The sequence below is a fragment of the Dasypus novemcinctus genome, unplaced genomic scaffold, assembly GCF_030445035.2.
Source record: "Dasypus novemcinctus isolate mDasNov1 unplaced genomic scaffold, mDasNov1.1.hap2 scaffold_388, whole genome shotgun sequence".
Classification (NCBI taxonomy): Eukaryota; Metazoa; Chordata; class Mammalia; order Cingulata; family Dasypodidae; genus Dasypus; species Dasypus novemcinctus.
Window position 1 is genome coordinate 17,349 of NW_026688352.1, and position 26,562 is coordinate 43,910.

Below are 26,562 nucleotides of genomic sequence, written 5' to 3' on the forward strand. Positions count from 1 at the left end.
AGCGTTGCGCGCAGGGCCCCGGCGCCACCGTCCTCGTTAGTATAGTGGTGAGTATCCCCGCCTGTCACGCGGGAGACCGGGGTTCGATTCCCCGACGGGGAGGCTGCCGCCCTTTTTGGCCCCCGCCACCGCCCTCCAGGCCGCCTCCCGCCCACCGACGACGGCCCGCCTGCTTTCCCGCCCCGCGCCCCGGCGCCCAGGTGCACGGCGCCACCTGCTGCCTGGCCCGCTCCTTCCCAGCCAGGCCAAACGGCAGGGTGGCCCCAGGGACCCCGTGGGCTGCTCACGGCAGCCGGCCGGCGGCCCGCCCCAACGGGGCGGGGTGTCTCGTGGCGGCCCGCCCGGGGTCGCCGAGCCACTCCCTGCCACGCCCAGGCGCCGCCCCCAGCGGCGAGAGGTCTTGGCCGCGCTCAGCTCGGCAGCCCAACGCGCTGCGCGCCGTGTCCTGGCCGAGCCACGACGACCGCTGGCCACCCGGGCCGTGGGCATGCGCGCCCCGCCGGCAGGCTGCAAGCAGCAGCCGAGGGTCTCCGAGCGCCGGGCTTGGGAGCAGCGCCGAGGCCACGGCCACGGCCGCGGAGCCCGGAGCCCGGAGTCCCAAGGAGCAAAGGCAGCAGCGAGAGCGTCGGCAGAGGCGGCGAGGGGGCCTCCGGGCGCCAGGCGTTCGGGAGGCGGGCGGGGCGTGTGGCAGAGGGCCGAGGGCTGAGGCGGGCGGCGGCTAGGCCTCTGGTCGGAGTCCCGGCCCGGCGACTGCGGGCTCCCCGGGCTGTGCAGCGTTGGTGGTATAGTGGTGAGCATAGCTGCCTTCCAAGCAGTTGACCCGGGTTCGATTCCCGGCCAACGCAGCAGCCCAGCCTGACGTTTTGCGGGCGGTGGTGCCGTGGTGCCGTGGTGCCGTGGTGCCGTGGTGCCGTGGTGCCGTGGTGCCAGGGGTCGGGGCAGAAGCTTAGGCAGAAGCGGAGGCGGTGTGGGTGGGTGGGCAGGAGGCGAGCAGTGTTTTGAGGGTGCTGCCAGCAGCCCGCGAGGCAGGCTGCGCCGATGGCGGGAGAGGGGGAGGGCGGCGGGCAGGGCCAAGGCCGAGGCTGGGCGACGCCCGGGCCTGGCGCCAAGGGAGCGCCCGGGGCCCGGGTGGAGGCGCCCAGCCGAGTCCAGGAGGCGGCGGCCGGCCGCGTGGCCCGACGCTCCCTGGTGGTCTAGTGGTTAGGATTCGGCGCTCTCACCGCCGCGGCCCGGGTTCGATTCCCGGTCAGGGAAGCCCTTCTTCTTCTTCGCCCCAGCGCGGCCCCCGCCCGCCTCGCTTTTACCCAAAGCCCATCACTCGCTCCCTGCCGAGCCAGCGGCCGCGCCACGCCCGGGGCACCACCCACCTCATCTCCACGGCCGCCCGCAAGCCCGCTACAATGCCGTCCTTTTCGCCTCCCTTGGCCCGCTCCAGCCTCTTGCCTTTCTCCAGCTTCTCCTTCCCTAGGCTCCCAAGCTTCGCTTCGCTTCGCTCCCGCTCGCCCTCAGCACCCAGCTCCAGCGGCCACGACCGCCTTGACACTCCCCTGGCTATCGGCACCACCTCGCTCGGGCCAGCCCACGTGTTGGCCCTTGGCAGGCCTACGGGCTTCCGCCGGGCCAAAGCTCTGCCTGTGTGGCACCACCTCCACGCCCCCTCCCACCCCGGGGGCGGGGAGGCGCTCGGGGGAGAAGGGTGAGGGCACCCGCACCCAGAACACACCGCCCACCTGCCGGGCCCCGCGGTGCCTGGCATCGCGCCACTCCTGCCAGCCACCGGTCGGGCTGGTGAAGAGGAACCGCAACCCTGTGCGCCCGGGCACCCTGGCCACGGTGGCCTCGAGACGTCGACGCGAACACCCGTGTTGAAATGGCCGAGCGGGCTGTAGGCGGGGGCGGGCGTGCAGGGCAGAAGTAGGAGGCAGCAGATTGGCCAACCAGTGGGGAAGACGAGCTGTCGAGTCAAGCCTCCCGCTTCGTCAGGGGCCCGGCTGGGTTCGGGAGAGCGCCGCCACGTCGTGCCGTCTAACGCTGACTCCAGGTGGAAAGAAGTCGACCCACGACCTCCCGCTTGCCACCGCCCACCCGTAAACTCGCGCTCTCTGGCCTTCCTGCCTTACCACCCATCCAAGCGGGCCTGCTTCCCTCCTTGCACCCCTGCACCGCGCTCAGCCCAGCCGTGCTGCTGCTGGAGGGCAGAGTCGGTCAGCAGCCTCCTTGCTGCCCAGACCGCCCCAGCGGCCGCCGCACCGCCCAACTCACTCGAACACCGGCTGGCGGAAGGTTTCCTTTCGGACGTCGGGGGGACGCGCGGTGAGAGGCCCTGCCTGATTCAACGAGCCTCCCTCTCGGCACACAGAAGCTTCCCATCCCCACCGCGAGGTCCCCTGGTGCCCCCTGTGCGGCCATTAGAGGATGTGGGTCTCAGGTGACGGCTAGGGAGGAAACGGGTGGGTGCGCGGAGAGCACTGCACACGGAGCTGGGCAGAGGGCCGGAAAGCGACCAGAGGAGCCCAGCGTGTGCCGAGGGCTGAGAGGTGGCGGTCGGGGTAGAGGGTGGCCACGTGGTCCGCAGGGCTAGGGTGGCCCAGCTAGCTGCCGGTGGGTGGCGAGTGCGGCCGGCGGGTGGCCCGGCGGCTTGGGAGGGGCGTCAGGACGATGGGCCGCCGTGCCTGGGGCGGGTGCACGGGCCGTGGCGGGACCGGGTGCGGTGGGCGGGAGCCAGGGACGTCTCAGAGCATAGACGGGGTGGCCAGGGCGGGCGGACGGGCGTTGTCTAGAGCAAGGCGTCTGGGAGAAGCGGCTGGCAGCAAGTGGGCAGCTGGAGGGCGTGGGGGACTTAGAAGAGGGAGGAGAGGGCTCCGGAGAGGATGAGATCCAAGAGCCCATCAGCAGACAGGACCCCCATCGGGCCAGTTGGAGGTGGTGCCCTGGAGGGCCACCAGGCCGAGGGGCGTGAGTCGGGTCGCAGGCAACGGGACCCTGGAGGCAGAGCGCCGCGCGCGAGGGAGACAGGAGGGCGAAGTGGGGAGGGGGCGGGGCGGGGGAGGGGAGGGGAGGGGCCAGGGAGGGGTCGTGTGGCGTCTGTGCTAGGTGTGCAAGGGGTGGTGAATTGCACGGACCCAGAGGCTTCGGGTTCACTCCCCTGGTCAGTCCAGAGGCAAAGACTTGAGGTGCTTGCCCGCGTGGTCGGGGGGGGGGGTTGGGGGGGGTGGGGAGGGCTGGTTCGGGGCGGGGCCGGGCGGGGCGGGGCGGGGGCGGGGCCAAGCTGCTGCGGGCCAGGGCCTGGGGCGGGGCTCGGCGGAGCGCGGCCGTGCGCCGCCGGGCAGGGGGGCAGGGCGTCTGGGCGCCGTGCGCGGGACGCAGGGCGTTTGGGCATGTCAGAACAAGAGACCGAGGCAAAGCAAAGCGGGATGGGCGAATGAAGATTCGGATGGTGCGTGTGGAGGGAGGAGCGGGCAAGTGCACCGAAGTCGTGGTGGAGGCGCCGGCTCAAGCGGCCGGCGGGACGGCCGCGCGGGCTGTGTAGGGGAGAGACTTTTGGGCGCTGGGGCCGGTGACGTGGCAGGAGGGTGTCCTGGTTTCCTCTGGGGAGAGGCCTCTTGACCGTTGAGCTTTGGCCTGAGGGCAAGCGCGAGGTGCCGGTCCGGTGGGGGAGGCCGAGTGAGCTGGAGAGCTGGCGTGTCGGCGAAGGTGGTGGGTGTGCGGGGCGAGGGAGGCGCGGGCAAGGGACGGCGGTGACGGGCAGGCGCGAGAGGAGCGGGCGGTGTGAGGAAGCGAGAGGCGCGCACGGTAGAGACCCGGGAAGGCGGCAGGAGACGGCTCGAGTGGGTGGGACACCAAAAGGGGGGAGTGTGCTGCATGGGCCGGGAATCGAACCCGGGCCTCCCGCGTGGCAGGCGAGAATTCTACCACTGAACCACCCATGCGCCGCTGCTGGGCCCCCTCCCGCTTCGCCTCAGCGCGTGCTCGCCACCAGCCGCCGCCGCCGCCGCCGCCGCCGCGCCCCCACCGCTGCCCGCCGTGCGCCCGGAGCGCTCCTGGAGCGTGGCAGGCGGCGCCGCCCTGCCAGCCTGGGAGAGGGCGGCCCACCTGGAGGAGAGGCGCCGCGCAGGCGGAGGCGCGGGCTGCGGGCGTGGGGGGCGTGCGGGGGGAGGGGGCAGGGGGGTGGGGAGACAGGCCCTGTCGCCTGAGCCTGCGCTCTCCCGGAAATGCCGCTGTCCCCGGGACGAAAACAGCCGCCGGATCCAGCGTGACCGTGCCCCGAGCCCGGGGAGCCGAGGGGCGCGGTGAAGCCACCCCTCCCGCAGCCCCCTTCCTCGGCGGCCTTCTGTGCCTGTGCTGGCCTGGGGAGAAGGAGGACGGGTGCTGGGCCTCTGACTTGAGCGGGGGTGGGAGGGTGGGGGGGTGGGTCGGGGCGGGACGACACCGCACGTCTGGTAGAGTGGCCGGTCTGTGCGAGGCTCACTTCCACCGTCTGGCCGCCGGCACTCGCTAGGGATCCCGGGCCGCGGTGTCGCTTTTGAGGCGGGAGGGCTCCAAAGGGAGGGTGGGGGGAGCGCTCTGGCAGAGTGTGTTCCGGGGGGCGTGGCTGCCGGCACCCGGACGTCCAGGTGTGGGGGCGCCGGGCGCACTGGTGTGGTTGCTCGGGCTCGGCAGCAGCTTCCCGCGTGGAGTTGCGTGGGTGGGCTTCGGGATCTGCGAGGTGTCCGTGGAACAGTCTTCTCGGGATCCTCCAGGTACCGAGCCACGCAGGTCCTGTGCCAGGCTCTGGCTCGATCCATTCTGTCTCGCTGAGGCAGGGCCTGAATGGGCCCGAGCGGGCAAGTGCGGAGCGGTAAAGGGCCCAGAGTGAAAAGCCCAGGGAAATTTGACTACGGGTAAGCCCGGGTGCACAGTCGTGCTGGTGGGAAGTTGACGCAGCAATTTGGCGAGGGAATGGAAAGAGCAAGCGTGGGGGCGAGCCCGGGGGCTCCGAGGGACGTGAGGGTGGTGGGAGCAGGGGCACCGATGGAGGCAGAGGCACGGACGGGACGCCGGCACAGCCATTTCTCACACGCGGCAATGCAGGCTGTGGCGGTGTATGGCACGGAAAGCAATTGCTGTTCACCGGGTAGGTGCTAGAGGGTGAATCTGGGTGGCCGCGGCAGGCGGGGGAAAGAAAGAAGAGAGAAGAGAGAAAGAACGAGGGAAAGAAACGGGAAAGAAACAGAGAAAGAGGAAGAGAGAGAGAGAGAAAGAGAGAAACACAGAGAAGAGAGAAGAGAGAGTAAGAGAAAGAGATAAAGAGACCGAGGGAGAGGAAGAAAGAGAGAGAGACAGAGAAAAGGCAGGCAGGCAGGCAGGCAGGCAGGCAGGCAGGCAGAAATGTCAGAGATTAGGAAGGCAGACTGGCAAATAGGTTGAAGGAGATGAAGAGAAAGACACAAAAAGGAGAAAGACAGAAAGGCAGAAAGGCAGGCAGAAGAGAAGGAGGGGAGGGGGAATGGAGGGAGGGAGGGAGGGAAAGGACGGGGCGCGGCCCAGGTGCTCTGAAGTCCTTCAGTGTACCCTCGGTCTGGCAGGTGGAAGGGGTGTGTGAGGTGGCTTGGGGCACAGCTTGCGGGCAAGGAAGCGGGCAGAAGGTGGAAGGCCCGGGAGCATGGCGAGGGGCGGTTTCTGCTTGGCGGAGGGTGGCGGGAAAGGGTAGGTGAGTGTGAGAAGCCAGCGGTAAGGGTACGTAGGCCCCGCCCCGAGAGGCGGACGGGCTGGCAGGTGGCAGGGGAGTCGGGCTGGTGAAGGGCTCCCCGAGTGGCCAGTCAGCGAGGGCTACCTTCGGAGCTGGTGAGGTAGTGCAGGGCGGTGAGGGTGGTGAAAGGTGGGGAGAGTTGGGGGCCAAAAGGTTGACTCGTGTCAGGAGTGGGATTCGAACCCACGCCTCCAGGGGAGACTGCGACCTGAACGCAGCGCCTTAGACCGCTCGGCCATCCTGACGGTGGGAGCGAGCGCGCTGGCGCCCGCCTGGCTGGGATCGGGCGGCAAGAGCGCTGTCCTCGAGCGTTGGGCCCAAGTGCCTCCCGGCGGGCAGTGGCGGTGCGCGCCGGAGCGGAGCGGCGTGTGGCGGCGGGAGTCGGCAGGGCGCGCGCCCAGCCCGTCCTGGCGCGCTTCCTTCCCGCTGCGGCCAGTTGCCCCAGGCGTGTCGCCGGCGTCGGAGGCGAGAGGCCGCGCGGCCCTGCCAGGTTTCAGCACCAGCGGAGTCCCGAGTCGGCAGTGGGGAGTCGGCAGGCGGCTCGGGTCCGGGTCCGGGTCCGGGTCCGGGTCCGGGTCCCAGTCCGGAGTTGGTGGGTGGGTGTCGGTGGTCGGCATCGGGGTGAGGTCCGGGTGAGGGCCGGAGGCTGGTTGGCTGTGGGTGGGGGTGGGGGTGGGGGTGGGCGAGGCAAGGGGCCCGGCGGGCGCGTGCTGGAGCGCCGCCGGGCGTGGGCCCGGGAGGCCCAGAGCAGGGCTGGGCGAGGCTTGCGGGAGAGCGTTGCGCGCAGGGCCCCGGCGCCACCGTCCTCGTTAGTATAGTGGTGAGTATCCCCGCCTGTCACGCGGGAGACCGGGGTTCGATTCCCCGACGGGGAGGCTGCCGCCCTTTTTGGCCCCCGCCACCGCCCTCCAGGCCGCCTCCCGCCCACCGACGACGGCCCGCCTGCTTTCCCGCCCCGCGCCCCGGCGCCCAGGTGCACGGCGCCACCTGCTGCCTGGCCCGCTCCTTCCCAGCCAGGCCAAACGGCAGGGTGGCCCCAGGGACCCCGTCGGCGGCTCACGGCAGCCGGCCGGCGGCCCGCCCCAACGGGGCGGGGTGTCTCGCGGCGGCCCGCCCGGGGTCGCCGAGCCACTCCCTGCCACGCCCAGGCGCCGCCCCCAGCGGCGAGAGGTCTTGGCCGCGCTCAGCTCGGCAGCCCAACGCGCTGCGCGCCGTGTCCTGGCCGAGCCACGACGACCGCTGGCCACCCGGGCCGTGGGCATGCGCGCCCCGCCGGCAGGCTGCAAGCAGCAGCCGAGGGTCTCCGAGCGCCGGGCTTGGGAGCAGCGCCGAGGCCACGGCCACGGCCGCGGAGCCCGGAGCCCGGAGTCCCAAGGAGCAAAGGCAGCAGCGAGAGCGTCGGCAGAGGCGGCGAGGGGGCCTCCGGGCGCCAGGCGTTCGGGAGGCGGGCGGGGCGTGTGGCAGAGGGCCGAGGGCTGAGGCGGGCGGCGGCTAGGCCTCTGGTCGGAGTCCCGGCCCGGCGACTGCGGGCTCCCCGGGCTGTGCAGCGTTGGTGGTATAGTGGTGAGCATAGCTGCCTTCCAAGCAGTTGACCCGGGTTCGATTCCCGGCCAACGCAGCAGCCCAGCCTGACGTTTTGCGGGCGGTGGTGCCGTGGTGCCGTGGTGCCGTGGTGCCGTGGTGCCGTGGTGCCAGGGGTCGGGGCAGAAGCTTAGGCAGAAGCGGAGGCGGTGTGGGTGGGTGGGCAGGAGGCGAGCAGTGTTTTGAGGGTGCTGCCAGCAGCCCGCGAGGCAGGCTGCGCCGATGGCGGGAGAGGGGGAGGGCGGCGGGCAGGGCCAAGGCCGAGGCTGGGCGACGCCCGGGCCTGGCGCCAAGGGAGCGCCCGGGGCCCGGGTGGAGGCGCCCAGCCGAGTCCAGGAGGCGGCGGCCGGCCGCGTGGCCCGACGCTCCCTGGTGGTCTAGTGGTTAGGATTCGGCGCTCTCACCGCCGCGGCCCGGGTTCGATTCCCGGTCAGGGAAGCCCTTCTTCTTCTTCGCCCCAGCGCGGCCCCCGCCCGCCTCGCTTTTACCCAAAGCCCATCACTCGCTCCCTGCCGAGCCAGCGGCCGCGCCACGCCCGGGGCACCACCCACCTCATCTCCACGGCCGCCCGCAAGCCCGCTACAATGCCGTCCTTTTCGCCTCCCTTGGCCCGCTCCAGCCTCTTGCCTTTCTCCAGCTTCTCCTTCCCTAGGCTCCCAAGCTTCGCTTCGCTTCGCTCCCGCTCGCCCTCAGCACCCAGCTCCAGCGGCCACGACCGCCTTGACACTCCCCTGGCTATCGGCACCACCTCGCTCGGGCCAGCCCACGTGTTGGCCCTTGGCAGGCCTACGGGCTTCCGCCGGGCCAAAGCTCTGCCTGTGTGGCACCACCTCCACGCCCCCTCCCACCCCGGGGGCGGGGAGGCGCTCGGGGGAGAAGGGTGAGGGCACCCGCACCCAGAACACACCGCCCACCTGCCGGGCCCCGCGGTGCCTGGCATCGCGCCACTCCTGCCAGCCACCGGTCGGGCTGGTGAAGAGGAACCGCAACCCTGTGCGCCCGGGCACCCTGGCCACGGTGGCCTCGAGACGTCGACGCGAACACCCGTGTTGAAATGGCCGAGCGGGCTGTAGGCGGGGGCGGGCGTGCAGGGCAGAAGTAGGAGGCAGCAGATTGGCCAACCAGTGGGGAAGACGAGCTGTCGAGTCAAGCCTCCCGCTTCGTCAGGGGCCCGGCTGGGTTCGGGAGAGCGCCGCCACGTCGTGCCGTCTAACGCTGACTCCAGGTGGAAAGAAGTCGACCCACGACCTCCCGCTTGCCACCGCCCACCCGTAAACTCGCGCTCTCTGGCCTTCCTGCCTTACCACCCATCCAAGCGGGCCTGCTTCCCTCCTTGCACCCCTGCACCGCGCTCAGCCCAGCCGTGCTGCTGCTGGAGGGCAGAGTCGGTCAGCAGCCTCCTTGCTGCCCAGACCGCCCCAGCGGCCGCCGCACCGCCCAACTCACTCGAACACCGGCTGGCGGAAGGTTTCCTTTCGGACGTCGGGGGGACGCGCGGTGAGAGGCCCTGCCTGATTCAACGAGCCTCCCTCTCGGCACACAGAAGCTTCCCATCCCCACCGCGAGGTCCCCTGGTGCCCCCTGTGCGGCCATTAGAGGATGTGGGTCTCAGGTGACGGCTAGGGAGGAAACGGGTGGGTGCGCGGAGAGCACTGCACACGGAGCTGGGCAGAGGGCCGGAAAGCGACCAGAGGAGCCCAGCGTGTGCCGAGGGCTGAGAGGTGGCGGTCGGGGTAGAGGGTGGCCACGTGGTCCGCAGGGCTAGGGTGGCCCAGCTAGCTGCCGGTGGGTGGCGAGTGCGGCCGGCGGGTGGCCCGGCGGCTTGGGAGGGGCGTCAGGACGATGGGCCGCCGTGCCTGGGGCGGGTGCACGGGCCGTGGCGGGACCGGGTGCGGTGGGCGGGAGCCAGGGACGTCTCAGAGCATAGACGGGGTGGCCAGGGCGGGCGGACGGGCGTTGTCTAGAGCAAGGCGTCTGGGAGAAGCGGCTGGCAGCAAGTGGGCAGCTGGAGGGCGTGGGGGACTTAGAAGAGGGAGGAGAGGGCTCCGGAGAGGATGAGATCCAAGAGCCCATCAGCAGACAGGACCCCCATCGGGCCAGTTGGAGGTGGTGCCCTGGAGGGCCACCAGGCCGAGGGGCGTGAGTCGGGTCGCAGGCAACGGGACCCTGGAGGCAGAGCGCCGCGCGCGAGGGAGACAGGAGGGCGAAGTGGGGAGGGGGCGGGGCGGGGGAGGGGAGGGGAGGGGCCAGGGAGGGGTCGTGTGGCGTCTGTGCTAGGTGTGCAAGGGGTGGTGAATTGCACGGACCCAGAGGCTTCGGGTTCACTCCCCTGGTCAGTCCAGAGGCAAAGACTTGAGGTGCTTGCCCGCGTGGTCGGGGGGGGGGGGGGGTTGGGGGGGGTGGGGAGGGCTGGTTCGGGGCGGGGCCGGGCGGGGCGGGGCGGGGGCGGGGCCAAGCTGCTGCGGGCCAGGGCCTGGGGCGGGGCTCGGCGGAGCGCGGCCGTGCGCCGCCGGGCAGGGGGGCAGGGCGTCTGGGCGCCGTGCGCGGGACGCAGGGCGTTTGGGCATGTCAGAACAAGAGACCGAGGCAAAGCAAAGCGGGATGGGCGAATGAAGATTCGGATGGTGCGTGTGGAGGGAGGAGCGGGCAAGTGCACCGAAGTCGTGGTGGAGGCGCCGGCTCAAGCGGCCGGCGGGACGGCCGCGCGGGCTGTGTAGGGGAGAGACTTTTGGGCGCTGGGGCCGGTGACGTGGCAGGAGGGTGTCCTGGTTTCCTCTGGGGAGAGGCCTCTTGACCGTTGAGCTTTGGCCTGAGGGCAAGCGCGAGGTGCCGGTCCGGTGGGGGAGGCCGAGTGAGCTGGAGAGCTGGCGTGTCGGCGAAGGTGGTGGGTGTGCGGGGCGAGGGAGGCGCGGGCAAGGGACGGCGGTGACGGGCAGGCGCGAGAGGAGCGGGCGGTGTGAGGAAGCGAGAGGCGCGCACGGTAGAGACCCGGGAAGGCGGCAGGAGACGGCTCGAGTGGGTGGGACACCAAAAGGGGGGAGTGTGCTGCATGGGCCGGGAATCGAACCCGGGCCTCCCGCGTGGCAGGCGAGAATTCTACCACTGAACCACCCATGCGCCGCTGCTGGGCCCCCTCCCGCTTCGCCTCAGCGCGTGCTCGCCACCAGCCGCCGCCGCCGCCGCCGCCGCCGCGCCCCCACCGCTGCCCGCCGTGCGCCCGGAGCGCTCCTGGAGCGTGGCAGGCGGCGCCGCCCTGCCAGCCTGGGAGAGGGCGGCCCACCTGGAGGAGAGGCGCCGCGCAGGCGGAGGCGCGGGCTGCGGGCGTGGGGGGCGTGCGGGGGGAGGGGGCAGGGGGGTGGGGAGACAGGCCCTGTCGCCTGAGCCTGCGCTCTCCCGGAAATGCCGCTGTCCCCGGGACGAAAACAGCCGCCGGATCCAGCGTGACCGTGCCCCGAGCCCGGGGAGCCGAGGGGCGCGGTGAAGCCACCCCTCCCGCAGCCCCCTTCCTCGGCGGCCTTCTGTGCCTGTGCTGGCCTGGGGAGAAGGAGGACGGGTGCTGGGCCTCTGACTTGAGCGGGGGTGGGAGGGTGGGGGGGTGGGTCGGGGCGGGACGACACCGCACGTCTGGTAGAGTGGCCGGTCTGTGCGAGGCTCACTTCCACCGTCTGGCCGCCGGCACTCGCTAGGGATCCCGGGCCGCGGTGTCGCTTTTGAGGCGGGAGGGCTCCAAAGGGAGGGTGGGGGGAGCGCTCTGGCAGAGTGTGTTCCGGGGGGCGTGGCTGCCGGCACCCGGACGTCCAGGTGTGGGGGCGCCGGGCGCACTGGTGTGGTTGCTCGGGCTCGGCAGCAGCTTCCCGCGTGGAGTTGCGTGGGTGGGCTTCGGGATCTGCGAGGTGTCCGTGGAACAGTCTTCTCGGGATCCTCCAGGTACCGAGCCACGCAGGTCCTGTGCCAGGCTCTGGCTCGATCCATTCTGTCTCGCTGAGGCAGGGCCTGAATGGGCCCGAGCGGGCAAGTGCGGAGCGGTAAAGGGCCCAGAGTGAAAAGCCCAGGGAAATTTGACTACGGGTAAGCCCGGGTGCACAGTCGTGCTGGTGGGAAGTTGACGCAGCAATTTGGCGAGGGAATGGAAAGAGCAAGCGTGGGGGCGAGCCCGGGGGCTCCGAGGGACGTGAGGGTGGTGGGAGCAGGGGCACCGATGGAGGCAGAGGCACGGACGGGACGCCGGCACAGCCATTTCTCACACGCGGCAATGCAGGCTGTGGCGGTGTATGGCACGGAAAGCAATTGCTGTTCACCGGGTAGGTGCTAGAGGGTGAATCTGGGTGGCCGCGGCAGGCGGGGGAAAGAAAGAAGAGAGAAGAGAGAAAGAACGAGGGAAAGAAACGGGAAAGAAACAGAGAAAGAGGAAGAGAGAGAGAGAGAAAGAGAGAAACACAGAGAAGAGAGAAGAGAGAGTAAGAGAAAGAGATAAAGAGACCGAGGGAGAGGAAGAAAGAGAGAGAGACAGAGAAAAGGCAGGCAGGCAGGCAGGCAGGCAGGCAGGCAGAAATGTCAGAGATTAGGAAGGCAGACTGGCAAATAGGTTGAAGGAGATGAAGAGAAAGACACAAAAAGGAGAAAGACAGAAAGGCAGAAAGGCAGGCAGAAGAGAAGGAGGGGAGGGGGAATGGAGGGAGGGAGGGAGGGAAAGGACGGGGCGCGGCCCAGGTGCTCTGAAGTCCTTCAGTGTACCCTCGGTCTGGCAGGTGGAAGGGGTGTGTGAGGTGGCTTGGGGCACAGCTTGCGGGCAAGGAAGCGGGCAGAAGGTGGAAGGCCCGGGAGCATGGCGAGGGGCGGTTTCTGCTTGGCGGAGGGTGGCGGGAAAGGGTAGGTGAGTGTGAGAAGCCAGCGGTAAGGGTACGTAGGCCCCGCCCCGAGAGGCGGACGGGCTGGCAGGTGGCAGGGGAGTCGGGCTGGTGAAGGGCTCCCCGAGTGGCCAGTCAGCGAGGGCTACCTTCGGAGCTGGTGAGGTAGTGCAGGGCGGTGAGGGTGGTGAAAGGTGGGGAGAGTTGGGGGCCAAAAGGTTGACTCGTGTCAGGAGTGGGATTCGAACCCACGCCTCCAGGGGAGACTGCGACCTGAACGCAGCGCCTTAGACCGCTCGGCCATCCTGACGGTGGGAGCGAGCGCGCTGGCGCCCGCCTGGCTGGGATCGGGCGGCAAGAGCGCTGTCCTCGAGCGTTGGGCCCAAGTGCCTCCCGGCGGGCAGTGGCGGTGCGCGCCGGAGCGGAGCGGCGTGTGGCGGCGGGAGTCGGCAGGGCGCGCGCCCAGCCCGTCCTGGCGCGCTTCCTTCCCGCTGCGGCCAGTTGCCCCAGGCGTGTCGCCGGCGTCGGAGGCGAGAGGCCGCGCGGCCCTGCCAGGTTTCAGCACCAGCGGAGTCCCGAGTCGGCAGTGGGGAGTCGGCAGGCGGCTCGGGTCCGGGTCCGGGTCCGGGTCCGGGTCCGGGTCCGGGTCCGGGTCCGGGTCCGGGTCCCAGTCCGGAGTTGGTGGGTGGGTGTCGGTGGTCGGCATCGGGGTGAGGTCCGGGTGAGGGCCGGAGGCTGGTTGGCTGTGGGTGGGGGTGGGGGTGGGGGTGGGCGAGGCAAGGGGCCCGGCGGGCGCGTGCTGGAGCGCCGCCGGGCGTGGGCCCGGGAGGCCCAGAGCAGGGCTGGGCGAGGCTTGCGGGAGAGCGTTGCGCGCAGGGCCCCGGCGCCACCGTCCTCGTTAGTATAGTGGTGAGTATCCCCGCCTGTCACGCGGGAGACCGGGGTTCGATTCCCCGACGGGGAGGCTGCCGCCCTTTTTGGTCCCCGCCACCGCCCTCCAGGCCGCCTCCCGCCCACCGACGACGGCCCGCCTGCTTTCCCGCCCCGCGCCCCGGCGCCCAGGTGCACGGCGCCACCTGCTGCCTGGCCCGCTCCTTCCCAGCCAGGCCAAACGGCAGGGTGGCCCCAGGGACCCCGTCGGCGGCTCACGGCAGCCGGCCGGCGGCCCGCCCCAACGGGGCGGGGTGTCTCGCGGCGGCCCGCCCGGGGTCGCCGAGCCACTCCCTGCCACGCCCAGGCGCCGCCCCCAGCGGCGAGAGGTCTTGGCCGCGCTCAGCTCGGCAGCCCAACGCGCTGCGCGCCGTGTCCTGGCCGAGCCACGACGACCGCTGGCCACCCGGGCCGTGGGCATGCGCGCCCCGCCGGCAGGCTGCAAGCAGCAGCCGAGGGTCTCCGAGCGCCGGGCTTGGGAGCAGCGCCGAGGCCACGGCCACGGCCGCGGAGCCCGGAGCCCGGAGTCCCAAGGAGCAAAGGCAGCAGCGAGAGCGTCGGCAGAGGCGGCGAGGGGGCCTCCGGGCGCCAGGCGTTCGGGAGGCGGGCGGGGCGTGTGGCAGAGGGCCGAGGGCTGAGGCGGGCGGCGGCTAGGCCTCTGGTCGGAGTCCCGGCCCGGCGACTGCGGGCTCCCCGGGCTGTGCAGCGTTGGTGGTATAGTGGTGAGCATAGCTGCCTTCCAAGCAGTTGACCCGGGTTCGATTCCCGGCCAACGCAGCAGCCCAGCCTGACGTTTTGCGGGCGGTGGTGCCGTGGTGCCGTGGTGCCGTGGTGCCGTGGTGCCGTGGTGCCGTGGTGCCAGGGGTCGGGGCAGAAGCTTAGGCAGAAGCGGAGGCGGTGTGGGTGGGTGGGCAGGAGGCGAGCAGTGTTTTGAGGGTGCTGCCAGCAGCCCGCGAGGCAGGCTGCGCCGATGGCGGGAGAGGGGGAGGGCGGCGGGCAGGGCCAAGGCCGAGGCTGGGCGACGCCCGGGCCTGGCGCCAAGGGAGCGCCCGGGGCCCGGGTGGAGGCGCCCAGCCGAGTCCAGGAGGCGGCGGCCGGCCGCGTGGCCCGACGCTCCCTGGTGGTCTAGTGGTTAGGATTCGGCGCTCTCACCGCCGCGGCCCGGGTTCGATTCCCGGTCAGGGAAGCCCTTCTTCTTCTTCGCCCCAGCGCGGCCCCCGCCCGCCTCGCTTTTACCCAAAGCCCATCACTCGCTCCCTGCCGAGCCAGCGGCCGCGCCACGCCCGGGGCACCACCCACCTCATCTCCACGGCCGCCCGCAAGCCCGCTACAATGCCGTCCTTTTCGCCTCCCTTGGCCCGCTCCAGCCTCTTGCCTTTCTCCAGCTTCTCCTTCCCTAGGCTCCCAAGCTTCGCTTCGCTTCGCTCCCGCTCGCCCTCAGCACCCAGCTCCAGCGGCCACGACCGCCTTGACACTCCCCTGGCTATCGGCACCACCTCGCTCGGGCCAGCCCACGTGTTGGCCCTTGGCAGGCCTACGGGCTTCCGCCGGGCCAAAGCTCTGCCTGTGTGGCACCACCTCCACGCCCCCTCCCACCCCGGGGGCGGGGAGGCGCTCGGGGGAGAAGGGTGAGGGCACCCGCACCCAGAACACACCGCCCACCTGCCGGGCCCCGCGGTGCCTGGCATCGCGCCACTCCTGCCAGCCACCGGTCGGGCTGGTGAAGAGGAACCGCAACCCTGTGCGCCCGGGCACCCTGGCCACGGTGGCCTCGAGACGTCGACGCGAACACCCGTGTTGAAATGGCCGAGCGGGCTGTAGGCGGGGGCGGGCGTGCAGGGCAGAAGTAGGAGGCAGCAGATTGGCCAACCAGTGGGGAAGACGAGCTGTCGAGTCAAGCCTCCCGCTTCGTCAGGGGCCCGGCTGGGTTCGGGAGAGCGCCGCCACGTCGTGCCGTCTAACGCTGACTCCAGGTGGAAAGAAGTCGACCCACGACCTCCCGCTTGCCACCGCCCACCCGTAAACTCGCGCTCTCTGGCCTTCCTGCCTTACCACCCATCCAAGCGGGCCTGCTTCCCTCCTTGCACCCCTGCACCGCGCTCAGCCCAGCCGTGCTGCTGCTGGAGGGCAGAGTCGGTCAGCAGCCTCCTTGCTGCCCAGACCGCCCCAGCGGCCGCCGCACCGCCCAACTCACTCGAACACCGGCTGGCGGAAGGTTTCCTTTCGGACGTCGGGGGGACGCGCGGTGAGAGGCCCTGCCTGATTCAACGAGCCTCCCTCTCGGCACACAGAAGCTTCCCATCCCCACCGCGAGGTCCCCTGGTGCCCCCTGTGCGGCCATTAGAGGATGTGGGTCTCAGGTGACGGCTAGGGAGGAAACGGGTGGGTGCGCGGAGAGCACTGCACACGGAGCTGGGCAGAGGGCCGGAAAGCGACCAGAGGAGCCCAGCGTGTGCCGAGGGCTGAGAGGTGGCGGTCGGGGTAGAGGGTGGCCACGTGGTCCGCAGGGCTAGGGTGGCCCAGCTAGCTGCCGGTGGGTGGCGAGTGCGGCCGGCGGGTGGCCCGGCGGCTTGGGAGGGGCGTCAGGACGATGGGCCGCCGTGCCTGGGGCGGGTGCACGGGCCGTGGCGGGACCGGGTGCGGTGGGCGGGAGCCAGGGACGTCTCAGAGCATAGACGGGGTGGCCAGGGCGGGCGGACGGGCGTTGTCTAGAGCAAGGCGTCTGGGAGAAGCGGCTGGCAGCAAGTGGGCAGCTGGAGGGCGTGGGGGACTTAGAAGAGGGAGGAGAGGGCTCCGGAGAGGATGAGATCCAAGAGCCCATCAGCAGACAGGACCCCCATCGGGCCAGTTGGAGGTGGTGCCCTGGAGGGCCACCAGGCCGAGGGGCGTGAGTCGGGTCGCAGGCAACGGGACCCTGGAGGCAGAGCGCCGCGCGCGAGGGAGACAGGAGGGCGAAGTGGGGAGGGGGCGGGGCGGGGGAGGGGAGGGGAGGGGCCAGGGAGGGGTCGTGTGGCGTCTGTGCTAGGTGTGCAAGGGGTGGTGAATTGCACGGACCCAGAGGCTTCGGGTTCACTCCCCTGGTCAGTCCAGAGGCAAAGACTTGAGGTGCTTGCCCGCGTGGTCGGGGGGGGGGGGGTTGGGGGGGGTGGGGAGGGCTGGTTCGGGGCGGGGCCGGGCGGGGCGGGGCGGGGGCGGGGCCAAGCTGCTGCGGGCCAGGGGCTGGGGCGGGGCTCGGCGGAGCGCGGCCGTGCGCCGCCGGGCAGGGGGGCAGGGCGTCTGGGCGCCGTGCGCGGGACGCAGGGCGTTTGGGCATGTCAGAACAAGAGACCGAGGCAAAGCAAAGCGGGATGGGCGAATGAAGATTCGGATGGTGCGTGTGGAGGGAGGAGCGGGCAAGTGCACCGAAGTCGTGGTGGAGGCGCCGGCTCAAGCGGCCGGCGGGACGGCCGCGCGGGCTGTGTAGGGGAGAGACTTTTGGGCGCTGGGGCCGGTGACGTGGCAGGAGGGTGTCCTGGTTTCCTCTGGGGAGAGGCCTCTTGACCGTTGAGCTTTGGCCTGAGGGCGAGCGCGAGGTGCCGGTCCGGTGGGGGAGGCCGAGTGAGCTGGAGAGCTGGCGTGTCGGCGAAGGTGGTGGGTGTGCGGGGCGAGGGAGGCGCGGGCAAGGGACGGCGGTGACGGGCAGGCGCGAGAGGAGCGGGCGGTGTGAGGAAGCGAGAGGCGCGCACGGTAGAGACCCGGGAAGGCGGCAGGAGACGGCTCGAGTGGGTGGGACACCAAAAGGGGGGGAGTGTGCTGCATGGGCCGGGAATCGAACCCGGGCCTCCCGCGTGGCAGGCGAGAATTCTACCACTGAACCACCCATGCGCCGCTGCTGGGCCCCCTCCCGCTTCGCCTCAGCGCGTGCTCGCCACCAGCCGCCGCCGCCGCCGCCGCCGCCGCGCCCCCACCGCTGCCCGCCGTGCGCCCGGAGCGCTCCTGGAGCGTGGCAGGCGGCGCCGCCCTGCCAGCCTGGGAGAGGGCGGCCCACCTGGAGGAGAGGCGCCGCGCAGGCGGAGGCGCGGGCTGCGGGCGTGGGGGGCGTGCGGGGGGAGGGGGCAGGGGGGTGGGGAGACAGGCCCTGTCGCCTGAGCCTGCGCTCTCCCGGAAATGCCGCTGTCCCCGGGACGAAAACAGCCGCCGGATCCAGCGTGACCGTGCCCCGAGCCCGGGGAGCCGAGGGGCGCGGTGAAGCCACCCCTCCCGCAGCCCCCTTCCTCGGCGGCCTTCTGTGCCTGTGCTGGCCTGGGGAGAAGGAGGACGGGTGCTGGGCCTCTGACTTGAGCGGGGGTGGGGGGTGGGGGGGGTGGGGGGGGGGGTTGGGGGGTCGGGGGCGTGGGGGGGTTGGGGGGGTCGGGGCGGGACGACACCGCACGTCTGGTAGAGTGGCCGGTCTGTGCGAGGCTCACTTCCACCGTCTGGCCGCCGGCACTCGCTAGGGATCCCGGGCCGCGGTGTCGCTTTTGAGGCGGGAGGGCTCCAAAGGGAGGGTGGGGGGAGCGCTCTGGCAGAGTGTGTTCCGGGGGGCGTGGCTGCCGGCACCCGGACGTCCAGGTGTGGGGGCGCCGGGCGCACTGGTGTGGTTGCTCGGGCTCGGCAGCAGCTTCCCGCGTGGAGTTGCGTGGGTGGGCTTCGGGATCTGCGAGGTGTCCGTGGAACAGTCTTCTCGGGATCCTCCAGGTACCGAGCCACGCAGGTCCTGTGCCAGGCTCTGGCTCGATCCATTCTGTCTCGCTGAGGCAGGGCCTGAATGGGCCCGAGCGGGCAAGTGCGGAGCGGTAAAGGGCCCAGAGTGAAAAGCCCAGGGAAATTTGACTACGGGTAAGCCCGGGTGCACAGTCGTGCTGGTGGGAAGTTGACGCAGCAATTTGGCGAGGGAATGGAAAGAGCAAGCGTGGGGGCGAGCCCGGGGGCTCCGAGGGACGTGAGGGTGGTGGGAGCAGGGGCACCGATGGAGGCAGAGGCACGGACGGGACGCCGGCACAGCCATTTCTCACACGCGGCAATGCAGGCTGTGGCGGTGTATGGCACGGAAAGCAATTGCTGTTCACCGGGTAGGTGCTAGAGGGTGAATCTGGGTGGCCGCGGCAGGCGGGGGAAAGAAAGAAGAGAGAAGAGAGAAAGAACGAGGGAAAGAAACGGGAAAGAAACAGAGAAAGAGGAAGAGAGAGAGAGAGAAAGAGAGAAACACAGAGAAGAGAGAAGAGAGAGTAAGAGAAAGAGATAAAGAGACCGAGGGAGAGGAAGAAAGAGAGAGAGACAGAGAAAAGGCAGGCAGGCAGGCAGGCAGGCAGGCAGGCAGGCAGGCAGGCAGAAATGTCAGAGATTAGGAAGGCAGACTGGCAAATAGGTTGAAGGAGATGAAGAGAAAGACACAAAAAGGAGAAAGACAGAAAGGCAGAAAGGCAGGCAGAAGAGAAGGAGGGGAGGGGGAATGGAGGGAGGGAGGGAGGGAAAGGACGGGGCGCGGCCCAGGTGCTCTGAAGTCCTTCAGTGTACCCTCGGTCTGGCAGGTGGAAGGGGTGTGTGAGGTGGCTTGGGGCACAGCTTGCGGGCAAGGAAGCGGGCAGAAGGTGGAAGGCCCGGGAGCATGGCGAGGGGCGGTTTCTGCTTGGCGGAGGGTGGCGGGAAAGGGTAGGTGAGTGTGAGAAGCCAGCGGTAAGGGTACGTAGGCCCCGCCCCGAGAGGCGGACGGGCTGGCAGGTGGCAGGGGAGTCGGGCTGGTGAAGGGCTCCCCGAGTGGCCAGTCAGCGAGGGCTACCTTCGGAGCTGGTGAGGTAGTGCAGGGCGGTGAGGGTGGTGAAAGGTGGGGAGAGTTGGGGGCCAAAAGGTTGACTCGTGTCAGGAGTGGGATTCGAACCCACGCCTCCAGGGGAGACTGCGACCTGAACGCAGCGCCTTAGACCGCTCGGCCATCCTGACGGTGGGAGCGAGCGCGCTGGCGCCCGCCTGGCTGGGATCGGGCGGCAAGAGCGCTGTCCTCGAGCGTTGGGCCCAAGTGCCTCCCGGCGGGCAGTGGCGGTGCGCGCCGGAGCGGAGCGGCGTGTGGCGGCGGGAGTCGGCAGGGCGCGCGCCCAGCCCGTCCTGGCGCGCTTCCTTCCCGCTGCGGCCAGTTGCCCCAGGCGTGTCGCCGGCGTCGGAGGCGAGAGGCCGCGCGGCCCTGCCAGGTTTCAGCACCAGCGGAGTCCCGAGTCGGCAGTGGGGAGTCGGCAGGCGGCTCGGGTCCGGGTCCGGGTCCGGGTCCGGGTCCGGGTCCGGGTCCGGGTCCGGGTCCGGGTCCCAGTCCGGAGTTGGTGGGTGGGTGTCGGTGGTCGGCATCGGGGTGAGGTCCGGGTGAGGGCCGGAGGCTGGTTGGCTGTGGGTGGGGGTGGGGGTGGGGGTGGGCGAGGCAAGGGGCCCGGCGGGCGCGTGCTGGAGCGCCGCCGGGCGTGGGCCCGGGAGGCCCAGAGCAGGGCTGGGCGAGGCTTGCGGGAGAGCGTTGCGCGCAGGGCCCCGGCGCCACCGTCCTCGTTAGTATAGTGGTGAGTATCCCCGCCTGTCACGCGGGAGACCGGGGTTCGATTCCCCGACGGGGAGGCTGCCGCCCTTTTTGGCCCCCGCCACCGCCCTCCAGGCCGCCTCCCGCCCACCGACGACGGCCCGCCTGCTTTCCCGCCCCGCGCCCCGGCGCCCAGGTGCACGGCGCCACCTGCTGCCTGGCCCGCTCCTTCCCAGCCAGGCCAAACGGCAGGGTGGCCCCAGGGACCCCGTCGGCGGCTCACGGCAGCCGGCCGGCGGCCCGCCCCAACGGGGCGGGGTGTCTCGTGGCGGCCCGCCCGGGGTCGCCGAGCCACTCCCTGCCACGCCCAGGCGCCGCCCCCAGCGGCGAGAGGTCTTGGCCGCGCTCAGCTCGGCAGCCCAACGCGCTGCGCGCCGTGTCCTGGCCGAGCCACGACGACCGCTGGCCACCCGGGCCGTGGGCATGCGCGCCCCGCCGGCAGGCTGCAAGCAGCAGCCGAGGGTCTCCGAGCGCCGGGCTTGGGAGCAGCGCCGAGGCCACGGCCACGGCCGCGGAGCCCGGAGCCCGGAGTCCCAAGGAGCAAAGGCAGCAGCGAGAGCGTCGGCAGAGGCGGCGAGGGGGCCTCCGGGCGCCAGGCGTTCGGGAGGCGGGCGGGGCGTGTGGCAGAGGGCCGAGGGCTGAGGCGGGCGGCGGCTAGGCCTCTGGTCGGAGTCCCGGCCCGGCGACTGCGGGCTCCCCGGGCTGTGCAGCGTTGGTGGTATAGTGGTGAGCATAGCTGCCTTCCAAGCAGTTGACCCGGGTTCGATTCCCGGCCAACGCAGCAGCCCAGCCTGACGTTTTGCGGGCGGTGGTGCCGTGGTGCCGTGGTGCCGTGGTGCCGTGGTGCCGTGGTGCCAGGGGTCGGGGCAGAAGCTTAGGCAGAAGCGGAGGCGGTGTGGGTGGGTGGGCAGGAGGCGAGCAGTGTTTTGAGGGTGCTGCCAGCAGCCCGCGAGGCAGGCTGCGCCGATGGCGGGAGAGGGGGAGGGCGGCGGGCAGGGCCAAGGCCGAGGCTGGGCGACGCCCGGGCCTGGCGCCAAGGGAGCGCCCGGGGCCCGGGTGGAGGCGCCCAGCCGAGTCCAGGAGGCGGCGGCCGGCCGCGTGGCCCGACGCTCCCTGGTGGTCTAGTGGTTAGGATTCGGCGCTCTCACCGCCGCGGCCCGGGTTCGATTCCCGGTCAGGGAAGCCCTTCTTCTTCTTCGCCCCAGCGCGGCCCCCGCCCGCCTCGCTTTTACCCAAAGCCCATCACTCGCTCCCTGCCGAGCCAGCGGCCGCGCCACGCCCGGGGCACCACCCACCTCATCTCCACGGCCGCCCGCAAGCCCGCTACAATGCCGTCCTTTTCGCCTCCCTTGGCCCGCTCCAGCCTCTTGCCTTTCTCCAGCTTCTCCTTCCCTAGGCTCCCAAGCTTCGCTTCGCTTCGCTCCCGCTCGCCCTCAGCACCCAGCTCCAGCGGCCACGACCGCCTTGACACTCCCCTGGCTATCGGCACCACCTCGCTCGGGCCAGCCCACGTGTTGGCCCTTGGCAGGCCTACGGGCTTCCGCCGGGCCAAAGCTCTGCCTGTGTGGCACCACCTCCACGCCCCCTCCCACCCCGGGGGCGGGGAGGCGCTCGGGGGAGAAGGGTGAGGGCACCCGCACCCAGAACACACCGCCCACCTGCCGGGCCCCGCGGTGCCTGGCATCGCGCCACTCCTGCCAGCCACCGGTCGGGCTGGTGAAGAGGAACCGCAACCCTGTGCGCCCGGGCACCCTGGCCACGGTGGCCTCGAGACGTCGACGCGAACACCCGTGTTGAAATGGCCGAGCGGGCTGTAGGCGGGGGCGGGCGTGCAGGGCAGAAGTAGGAGGCAGCAGATTGGCCAACCAGTGGGGAAGACGAGCTGTCGAGTCAAGCCTCCCGCTTCGTCAGGGGCCCGGCTGGGTTCGGGAGAGCGCCGCCACGTCGTGCCGTCTAACGCTGACTCCAGGTGGAAAGAAGTCGACCCACGACCTCCCGCTTGCCACCGCCCACCCGTAAACTCGCGCTCTCTGGCCTTCCTGCCTTACCACCCATCCAAGCGGGCCTGCTTCCCTCCTTGCACCCCTGCACCGCGCTCAGCCCAGCCGTGCTGCTGCTGGAGGGCAGAGTCGGTCAGCAGCCTCCTTGCTGCCCAGACCGCCCCAGCGGCCGCCGCACCGCCCAACTCACTCGAACACCGGCTGGCGGAAGGTTTCCTTTCGGACGTCGGGGGGACGCGCGGTGAGAGGCCCTGCCTGATTCAACGAGCCTCCCTCTCGGCACACAGAAGCTTCCCATCCCCACCGCGAGGTCCCCTGGTGCCCCCTGTGCGGCCATTAGAGGATGTGGGTCTCAGGTGACGGCTAGGGAGGAAACGGGTGGGTGCGCGGAGAGCACTGCACACGGAGCTGGGCAGAGGGCCGGAAAGCGACCAGAGGAGCCCAGCGTGTGCCGAGGGCTGAGAGGTGGCGGTCGGGGTAGAGGGTGGCCACGTGGTCCGCAGGGCTAGGGTGGCCCAGCTAGCTGCCGGTGGGTGGCGAGTGCGGCCGGCGGGTGGCCCGGCGGCTTGGGAGGGGCGTCAGGACGATGGGCCGCCGTGCCTGGGGCGGGTGCACGGGCCGTGGCGGGACCGGGTGCGGTGGGCGGGAGCCAGGGACGTCTCAGAGCATAGACGGGTGGCCAGGGCGGGCGGACGGGCGTTGTCTAGAGCAAGGCGTCTGGGAGAAGCGGCTGGCAGCAAGTGGGCAGCTGGAGGGCGTGGGGGACTTAGAAGAGGGAGGAGAGGGCTCCGGAGAGGATGAGATCCAAGAGCCCATCAGCAGACAGGACCCCCATCGGGCCAGTTGGAGGTGGTGCCCTGGAGGGCCACCAGGCCGAGGGGCGTGAGTCGGGTCGCAGGCAACGGGACCCTGGAGGCAGAGCGCCGCGCGCGAGGGAGACAGGAGGGCGAAGTGGGGAGGGGGCGGGGCGGGGGAGGGGAGGGGAGGGGCCAGGGAGGGGTCGTGTGGCGTCTGTGCTAGGTGTGCAAGGGGTGGTGAATTGCACGGACCCAGAGGCTTCGGGTTCACTCCCCTGGTCAGTCCAGAGGCAAAGACTTGAGGTGCTTGCCCGCGTGGTCGGGGGGGGGGGGGGGGGTTGGGGGGGGTGGGGAGGGCTGGTTCGGGGCGGGGCCGGGCGGGGCGGGGCGGGGGCGGGGCCAAGCTGCTGCGGGCCAGGGGCTGGGGCGGGGCTCGGCGGAGCGCGGCCGTGCGCCGCCGGGCAGGGGGGCAGGGCGTCTGGGCGCCGTGCGCGGGACGCAGGGCGTTTGGGCATGTCAGAACAAGAGACCGAGGCAAAGCAAAGCGGGATGGGCGAATGAAGATTCGGATGGTGCGTGTGGAGGGAGGAGCGGGCAAGTGCACCGAAGTCGTGGTGGAGGCGCCGGCTCAAGCGGCCGGCGGGACGGCCGCGCGGGCTGTGTAGGGGAGAGACTTTTGGGCGCTGGGGCCGGTGACGTGGCAGGAGGGTGTCCTGGTTTCCTCTGGGGAGAGGCCTCTTGACCGTTGAGCTTTGGCCTGAGGGCGAGCGCGAGGTGCCGGTCCGGTGGGGGAGGCCGAGTGAGCTGGAGAGCTGGCGTGTCGGCGAAGGTGGTGGGTGTGCGGGGCGAGGGAGGCGCGGGCAAGGGACGGCGGTGACGGGCAGGCGCGAGAGGAGCGGGCGGTGTGAGGAAGCGAGAGGCGCGCACGGTAGAGACCCGGGAAGGCGGCAGGAGACGGCTCGAGTGGGTGGGACACCAAAAGGGGGGAGTGTGCTGCATGGGCCGGGAATCGAACCCGGGCCTCCCGCGTGGCAGGCGAGAATTCTACCACTGAACCACCCATGCGCCGCTGCTGGGCCCCCTCCCGCTTCGCCTCAGCGCGTGCTCGCCACCAGCCGCCGCCGCCGCCGCCGCCGCGCCCCCACCGCTGCCCGCCGTGCGCCCGGAGCGCTCCTGGAGCGTGGCAGGCGGCGCCGCCCTGCCAGCCTGGGAGAGGGCGGCCCACCTGGAGGAGAGGCGCCGCGCAGGCGGAGGCGCGGGCTGCGGGCGTGGGGGGCGTGCGGGGGGAGGGGGCAGGGGGGTGGGGAGACAGGCCCTGTCGCCTGAGCCTGCGCTCTCCCGGAAATGCCGCTGTCCCCGGGACGAAAACAGCCGCCGGATCCAGCGTGACCGTGCCCCGAGCCCGGGGAGCCGAGGGGCGCGGTGAAGCCACCCCTCCCGCAGCCCCCTTCCTCGGCGGCCTTCTGTGCCTGTGCTGGCCTGGGGAGAAGGAGGACGGGTGCTGGGCCTCTGACTTGAGCGGGGGTGGGGGGTGGGGGGGTCGGGGGCGTGGGGGGGTCGGGGGCGTGGGGGGGGTGGGGGGGTCGGGGCGGGACGACACCGCACGTCTGGTAGAGTGGCCGGTCTGTGCGAGGCTCACTTCCACCGTCTGGCCGCCGGCACTCGCTAGGGATCCCGGGCCGCGGTGTCGCTTTTGAGGCGGGAGGGCTCCAAAGGGAGGGTGGGGGGAGCGCTCTGGCAGAGTGTGTTCCGGGGGGCGTGGCTGCCGGCACCCGGACGTCCAGGTGTGGGGGCGCCGGGCGCACTGGTGTGGTTGCTCGGGCTCGGCAGCAGCTTCCCGCGTGGAGTTGCGTGGGTGGGCTTCGGGATCTGCGAGGTGTCCGTGGAACAGTCTTCTCGGGATCCTCCAGGTACCGAGCCACGCAGGTCCTGTGCCAGGCTCTGGCTCGATCCATTCTGTCTCGCTGAGGCAGGGCCTGAATGGGCCCGAGCGGGCAAGTGCGGAGCGGTAAAGGGCCCAGAGTGAAAAGCCCAGGGAAATTTGACTACGGGTAAGCCCGGGTGCACAGTCGTGCTGGTGGGAAGTTGACGCAGCAATTTGGCGAGGGAATGGAAAGAGCAAGCGTGGGGGCGAGCCCGGGGGCTCCGAGGGACGTGAGGGTGGTGGGAGCAGGGGCACCGATGGAGGCAGAGGCACGGACGGGACGCCGGCACAGCCATTTCTCACACGCGGCAATGCAGGCTGTGGCGGTGTATGGCACGGAAAGCAATTGCTGTTCACCGGGTAGGTGCTAGAGGGTGAATCTGGGTGGCCGCGGCAGGCGGGGGAAAGAAAGAAGAGAGAAGAGAGAAAGAACGAGGGAAAGAAACGGGAAAGAAACAGAGAAAGAGGAAGAGAGAGAGAGAGAAAGAGAGAAACACAGAGAAGAGAGAAGAGAGAGTAAGAGAAAGAGATAAAGAGACCGAGGGAGAGGAAGAAAGAGAGAGAGACAGAGAAAAGGCAGGCAGGCAGGCAGGCAGGCAGGCAGGCAGGCAGGCAGGCAGGCAGAAATGTCAGAGATTAGGAAGGCAGACTGGCAAATAGGTTGAAGGAGATGAAGAGAAAGACACAAAAAGGAGAAAGACAGAAAGGCAGAAAGGCAGGCAGAAGAGAAGGAGGGGAGGGGGAATGGAGGGAGGGAGGGAGGGAAAGGACGGGGCGCGGCCCAGGTGCTCTGAAGTCCTTCAGTGTACCCTCGGTCTGGCAGGTGGAAGGGGTGTGTGAGGTGGCTTGGGGCACAGCTTGCGGGCAAGGAAGCGGGCAGAAGGTGGAAGGCCCGGGAGCATGGCGAGGGGCGGTTTCTGCTTGGCGGAGGGTGGCGGGAAAGGGTAGGTGAGTGTGAGAAGCCAGCGGTAAGGGTACGTAGGCCCCGCCCCGAGAGGCGGACGGGCTGGCAGGTGGCAGGGGAGTCGGGCTGGTGAAGGGCTCCCCGAGTGGCCAGTCAGCGAGGGCTACCTTCGGAGCTGGTGAGGTAGTGCAGGGCGGTGAGGGTGGTGAAAGGTGGGGAGAGTTGGGGGCCAAAAGGTTGACTCGTGTCAGGAGTGGGATTCGAACCCACGCCTCCAGGGGAGACTGCGACCTGAACGCAGCGCCTTAGACCGCTCGGCCATCCTGACGGTGGGAGCGAGCGCGCTGGCGCCCGCCTGGCTGGGATCGGGCGGCAAGAGCGCTGTCCTCGAGCGTTGGGCCCAAGTGCCTCCCGGCGGGCAGTGGCGGTGCGCGCCGGAGCGGAGCGGCGTGTGGCGGCGGGAGTCGGCAGGGCGCGCGCCCAGCCCGTCCTGGCGCGCTTCCTTCCCGCTGCGGCCAGTTGCCCCAGGCGTGTCGCCGGCGTCGGAGGCGAGAGGCCGCGCGGCCCTGCCAGGTTTCAGCACCAGCGGAGTCCCGAGTCGGCAGTGGGGAGTCGGCAGGCGGCTCGGGTCCGGGTCCGGGTCCGGGTCCGGGTCCGGGTCCGGGTCCGGGTCCCAGTCCGGAGTTGGTGGGTGGGTGTCGGTGGTCGGCATCGGGGTGAGGTCCGGGTGAGGGCCGGAGGCTGGTTGGCTGTGGGTGGGGGTGGGGGTGGGGGTGGGCGAGGCAAGGGGCCCGGCGGGCGCGTGCTGGAGCGCCGCCGGGCGTGGGCCCGGGAGGCCCAAAGCAGGGCTGGGCGAGGCTTGCGGGAGAGCGTTGCGCGCAGGGCCCCGGCGCCACCGTCCTCGTTAGTATAGTGGTGAGTATCCCCGCCTGTCACGCGGGAGACCGGGGTTCGATTCCCCGACGGGGAGGCTGCCGCCCTTTTTGGCCCCCGCCACCGCCCTCCAGGCCGCCTCCCGCCCACCGACGACGGCCCGCCTGCTTTCCCGCCCCGCGCCCCGGCGCCCAGGTGCACGGCGCCACCTGCTGCCTGGCCCGCTCCTTCCCAGCCAGGCCAAACGGCAGGGTGGCCCCAGGGACCCCGTCGGCTGCTCACGGCAGCCGGCCGGCGGCCCGCCCCAACGGGGCGGGGTGTCTCGCGGCGGCCCGCCCGGGGTCGCCGAGCCACTCCCTGCCACGCCCAGGCGCCGCCCCCAGCGGCGAGAGGTCTTGGCCGCG

At 71.1% G+C, this 26,562-nt stretch overlaps 21 non-coding genes across 21 annotated transcripts; 13 read left to right on the forward strand and 8 right to left on the reverse strand.

Moving 5' to 3' along the window:
• Window positions 1–30: 30 nt before the first annotated feature.
• On the forward strand, window positions 31–102 carry TRNAD-GUC (transfer RNA aspartic acid (anticodon GUC)). Its single transcript has one exon. It is a non-coding gene; the product is annotated as a tRNA-Asp (tRNA).
• Window positions 103–773: 671 nt separating this feature from the next.
• Window positions 774–845, forward strand: TRNAG-UCC (transfer RNA glycine (anticodon UCC)). Its single transcript has one exon. It is a non-coding gene; the product is annotated as a tRNA-Gly (tRNA).
• Window positions 846–1,182: 337 nt separating this feature from the next.
• On the forward strand, window positions 1,183–1,254 carry TRNAE-CUC (transfer RNA glutamic acid (anticodon CUC)). Its single transcript has one exon. It is a non-coding gene; the product is annotated as a tRNA-Glu (tRNA).
• A 2,604-nt stretch (window positions 1,255–3,858) lies between these two features.
• On the reverse strand, window positions 3,859–3,929 carry TRNAG-GCC (transfer RNA glycine (anticodon GCC)). The gene has a single exon. It is a non-coding gene; the product is annotated as a tRNA-Gly (tRNA).
• A 1,961-nt stretch (window positions 3,930–5,890) lies between these two features.
• On the reverse strand, window positions 5,891–5,973 carry TRNAL-CAG (transfer RNA leucine (anticodon CAG)). The gene has a single exon. It is a non-coding gene; the product is annotated as a tRNA-Leu (tRNA).
• A 558-nt stretch (window positions 5,974–6,531) lies between these two features.
• TRNAD-GUC (transfer RNA aspartic acid (anticodon GUC)) lies at window positions 6,532–6,603 on the forward strand. Its single transcript has one exon. It is a non-coding gene; the product is annotated as a tRNA-Asp (tRNA).
• A 671-nt stretch (window positions 6,604–7,274) lies between these two features.
• Window positions 7,275–7,346, forward strand: TRNAG-UCC (transfer RNA glycine (anticodon UCC)). Its single transcript has one exon. It is a non-coding gene; the product is annotated as a tRNA-Gly (tRNA).
• A 329-nt stretch (window positions 7,347–7,675) lies between these two features.
• Window positions 7,676–7,747, forward strand: TRNAE-CUC (transfer RNA glutamic acid (anticodon CUC)). The gene has a single exon. It is a non-coding gene; the product is annotated as a tRNA-Glu (tRNA).
• Window positions 7,748–10,355: 2,608 nt separating this feature from the next.
• TRNAG-GCC (transfer RNA glycine (anticodon GCC)) lies at window positions 10,356–10,426 on the reverse strand. Its single transcript has one exon. It is a non-coding gene; the product is annotated as a tRNA-Gly (tRNA).
• Window positions 10,427–12,383: 1,957 nt separating this feature from the next.
• TRNAL-CAG (transfer RNA leucine (anticodon CAG)) lies at window positions 12,384–12,466 on the reverse strand. Its single transcript has one exon. It is a non-coding gene; the product is annotated as a tRNA-Leu (tRNA).
• A 582-nt stretch (window positions 12,467–13,048) lies between these two features.
• On the forward strand, window positions 13,049–13,120 carry TRNAD-GUC (transfer RNA aspartic acid (anticodon GUC)). The gene has a single exon. It is a non-coding gene; the product is annotated as a tRNA-Asp (tRNA).
• A 671-nt stretch (window positions 13,121–13,791) lies between these two features.
• On the forward strand, window positions 13,792–13,863 carry TRNAG-UCC (transfer RNA glycine (anticodon UCC)). Its single transcript has one exon. It is a non-coding gene; the product is annotated as a tRNA-Gly (tRNA).
• Window positions 13,864–14,200: 337 nt separating this feature from the next.
• Window positions 14,201–14,272, forward strand: TRNAE-CUC (transfer RNA glutamic acid (anticodon CUC)). The gene has a single exon. It is a non-coding gene; the product is annotated as a tRNA-Glu (tRNA).
• A 2,607-nt stretch (window positions 14,273–16,879) lies between these two features.
• TRNAG-GCC (transfer RNA glycine (anticodon GCC)) lies at window positions 16,880–16,950 on the reverse strand. The gene has a single exon. It is a non-coding gene; the product is annotated as a tRNA-Gly (tRNA).
• Window positions 16,951–18,961: 2,011 nt separating this feature from the next.
• TRNAL-CAG (transfer RNA leucine (anticodon CAG)) lies at window positions 18,962–19,044 on the reverse strand. The gene has a single exon. It is a non-coding gene; the product is annotated as a tRNA-Leu (tRNA).
• Window positions 19,045–19,626: 582 nt separating this feature from the next.
• Window positions 19,627–19,698, forward strand: TRNAD-GUC (transfer RNA aspartic acid (anticodon GUC)). The gene has a single exon. It is a non-coding gene; the product is annotated as a tRNA-Asp (tRNA).
• Window positions 19,699–20,369: 671 nt separating this feature from the next.
• TRNAG-UCC (transfer RNA glycine (anticodon UCC)) lies at window positions 20,370–20,441 on the forward strand. Its single transcript has one exon. It is a non-coding gene; the product is annotated as a tRNA-Gly (tRNA).
• A 329-nt stretch (window positions 20,442–20,770) lies between these two features.
• On the forward strand, window positions 20,771–20,842 carry TRNAE-CUC (transfer RNA glutamic acid (anticodon CUC)). The gene has a single exon. It is a non-coding gene; the product is annotated as a tRNA-Glu (tRNA).
• A 2,609-nt stretch (window positions 20,843–23,451) lies between these two features.
• On the reverse strand, window positions 23,452–23,522 carry TRNAG-GCC (transfer RNA glycine (anticodon GCC)). The gene has a single exon. It is a non-coding gene; the product is annotated as a tRNA-Gly (tRNA).
• A 2,008-nt stretch (window positions 23,523–25,530) lies between these two features.
• On the reverse strand, window positions 25,531–25,613 carry TRNAL-CAG (transfer RNA leucine (anticodon CAG)). Its single transcript has one exon. It is a non-coding gene; the product is annotated as a tRNA-Leu (tRNA).
• Window positions 25,614–26,183: 570 nt separating this feature from the next.
• TRNAD-GUC (transfer RNA aspartic acid (anticodon GUC)) lies at window positions 26,184–26,255 on the forward strand. The gene has a single exon. It is a non-coding gene; the product is annotated as a tRNA-Asp (tRNA).
• Window positions 26,256–26,562: the final 307 nt, after the last annotated feature.